The sequence below is a fragment of the Durio zibethinus genome, chromosome 24 (assembly GCF_047325235.1).
Source record: "Durio zibethinus cultivar Kanyao isolate XHJ-2024 chromosome 24, ASM4732523v1, whole genome shotgun sequence".
In the NCBI taxonomy this organism is placed as follows: Eukaryota; Viridiplantae; Streptophyta; class Magnoliopsida; order Malvales; family Malvaceae; genus Durio; species Durio zibethinus.
This window is the reverse complement of record NC_143185.1, coordinates 8,830,256-8,833,558: the sequence shown is the minus strand read 5'-3', so window position 1 is coordinate 8,833,558 and position 3,303 is coordinate 8,830,256. Positions and strand designations below refer to the sequence as shown.

General features: G+C 27.4%; 1 pseudogene; it reads right to left on the bottom strand.

The window, feature by feature from the left end:
- Positions 1-466: 466 nt before the first annotated feature.
- On the bottom strand, positions 467-1,458 carry LOC111316059 (nuclear transcription factor Y subunit B-7 pseudogene; annotated as a pseudogene).
- Positions 1,459-3,303: the final 1,845 nt, after the last annotated feature.

The window sequence follows — 3,303 nt, the reverse complement described above, 5'->3', positions numbered from 1 at the left end:
TGACAAGATGTAATTATATATATATATATATATGTATATGTATGTATGCATAAAATGTTGAAGTTTAAAAGGATAAGATAAATAAAATTATAAGTGATGATAAAGATCAAATCTCCGCTTTGCAGGAATGCACGATGTGGTCATTCTAGGTTGTATGCATTTGAATAAAGTCAAAAGAAAAGAAAATAATGAAAATGATGAATGCACTGGGAGTATTTAAGAAATAAATCCATAAAAAGAAATAAATTATACATCTTAATTAATGTGTTTTTTTTTTCCTTTTTACTTCTTTTATATATCTGTTTATGGATATCAATCCCAAAACTTATAATTATAATACGGTACTAACTAATTATTGATATTGATCTTAATTATATACGCATATGCTTTATTTATCTATATATAAATATTACATAAATTATATTCATATATACAAGAACATACATTGAAGTAAATGTTCAAGTGCTCGATTAAATGAGATTTGCTTATTCTTGTAATGCTTTAATTTTCCATGGTCATTTAGACACGAAAACAAAAAGCATATATGAAAACTAATTAATTATCCTCACTTACTTAATTTGACTGTGGTACATATTACTCAAATCATTTTATGAGAATGCTTATTGATTGAATCATAGAATATATGAGCTAATTAAATTATTCAAAAAACGTATAATGTTTCTAATATTACATAACAATACAATATATATTAAAGTGTGTACATGAAATTAATTAATAACAATTCAATGAAAAATATTTTTTTGTAAACAAAAAAGTTGGAAAATAAGTTTTCTGTTGTTCTTACTAATGCCCCACTGAATCAATTTGGTCTTGCTGTTGTAATTGCTTTTGAATAGAATTGGATGAGAAAGGCAAGGAAAATGGTTGATCAGATGGCAAAAAAGATGAGTGATGTGACAATAAATTTGTTGAAGAATATACATTGCTATTGAAAGGTATATTTTGTTCATGATCTGATTGTTGCTGAGGTTGTTGTTCTTGTTGCTGTTGCTGCTTTGGCTCAGATCTTTGCTGCTTTGGAATATTAAGCTTTTCTCCTTCAATCTCTCTATATTTGCTTAGGTACAATTTTAAAGGTCCTACATATTCCTCAAAACCTAAGGTCGTGATTGCCCAAATGATATCATCTCCATTGATGGTCTTTCTCTTTTCTCTTTGGCATTTGTCTGAGGCCTCTCCAGTGACAAAGCTAATGAACTCTGACACACATTCTTGGACAGTTTCTTTTGCATCTTTGGATATTTTCCCATTGCTCGGAATCACCTTTTTCATAATTCTGCCAACGTTTGCTATGGGGAGGAAACGATCTTGTTCTTTATTGTTGTTGAGATTGTTGTGGTTATTGTTGTTGCTACCACTACTTTTTACACATGGACTGTCGAGGCTTCCTCTTTTATGCCCATGTGCCACATTTCCATTGCTAATTTCATCTTCCATGTCTTTTTCTATAATAACGGTACTACCAAATATCTCTCACAATGTTTGAGAATTGAGGGGGACTATAGCTCCTAGGTTTCGATTTTTTTTTTTAATTTTTTATGTTTTGGGATTTTTTATTGGGGTTGAAATAGATGGAAACAAATGCATAAAAGTAGGTAGCTGAAAGGGGAAACCAAAAATTGCCTTGTTTTTAACCAAATGAGTCCCCGGGATACGCTCCTCCTATTTGTGAAGTTGTTAGTCATGACTATGACCTAATCTAATTAACTAACTCACTTTGTTAAATTGATCTTCAATCATAATTCAAAGCTTGTTACTTAATGACATTGATTATAATTAACCTTGTAGTGTATGCCAAACAACTTCATATTTAGAGTATGATAAGAAAGAGAAATTTATGCAACTTTGGATGAATCTACTTGGATTGATAAGGCTAATTTGACAGGATAAAAGAATGTTTTTAAGTGCCTAAATTACAATGACATGCCTCAAACTTTGAGTCTATTAATTTTTACATTATAGTCCTAAATATAATGAAACAATTCTTCCATTAATATTTTTCACAACCCTGGTTTTCCTAATGACAGTGGTTCTTTTTTCCTCTTTCTCTTTCTTTTTTTTTTTTTCTCAAGATATGATTATTATTTTTCTAAAAAACAAAATGCTATCTCCCTTGGCCACCAGCACTGCAACCCGTATAAATAATAGGTTGTTATAATGTATAAATCCTTAAATTTGATCGCTAAATACAAATTAAAAGTCGTCATTAATCTTTTTTATCTAAGTGTGATTGATCATCTAAGTAAATCTATTCATTTTAAGGAAATTCTAAACTTGATTAAGAACTTTTAAAAAAAATAGGTTCTAGGCTAATAATCGAAACTAGGTTCAGGAGTTCAATTACATATTAAAAGATATTAACACTCTCGTAATGCCTACATAAAGGATGATACCAATTAATCTTAAATTATCCTAAAATTTCTTAACTAAATGATCTTTTTATTTGATTACATTTTAGTAATTAAATATTGGAAAGAATTCTTTAGGCTTTCTCCATCAATCTCGCAAATATCTTAAAAACTTTTTCTCATCTTAAAAGTATTTAAAATTTTCATTCATTTTTTTGAAAAGACTCTATCATCAGACTTATTAAATGTTTTTATGAGAAAGGCCTAAACTTTAATTTTTATCATTTATCTTTATTTCTTAGGGTTTTATTTTGTTTTATAAAAAGTATATTTAAATTTTTCCAATTTAGGCTGTCCCAATGTGTAGGTTCGAAAATCCAACTACTTAAACAAATTATTTTTAAAAAGTTAAAACACAAAATTACCACTAATATTTTTTATTAGGTGTGGTTGATCACTTAGAAAAACTTATCTTTTAATAAAATCTCAAAATTAATTAAAACTTATTAAAAAAATTTTTGGTCTACAAAAAACAAAATTAGTTTCGGGGATACAATTAGGCATGAGAAAGAAATAATTCCTTAAATTTCATTTACTGTCATAAAATCCTTTTTGGGTCATCCTTTTTAGAATCACTTTATTTAAGAACAAAATGAAAATTTTTGTTTCAAAATATTTTGTAAATTCTTTAATATCTAAGTGAAATTGCAAAAAATATTTCTCCACTTGAGTATGTTCATAATAATCCTTAAAACCAAAACCAAATGCATTTTCTTCCTTTAGGCAATTTCATAACAAATAATTGTTAAGAATTCCTCAATATCTAAGCAATGTCTCAAGAATTGTTTTACTTAAGGTATTATTTTATTTTATTTCTAATAGAAAGAACAATTTTTCAAAATCATCATTTACTAGGTTATTTTTTTAACAATAA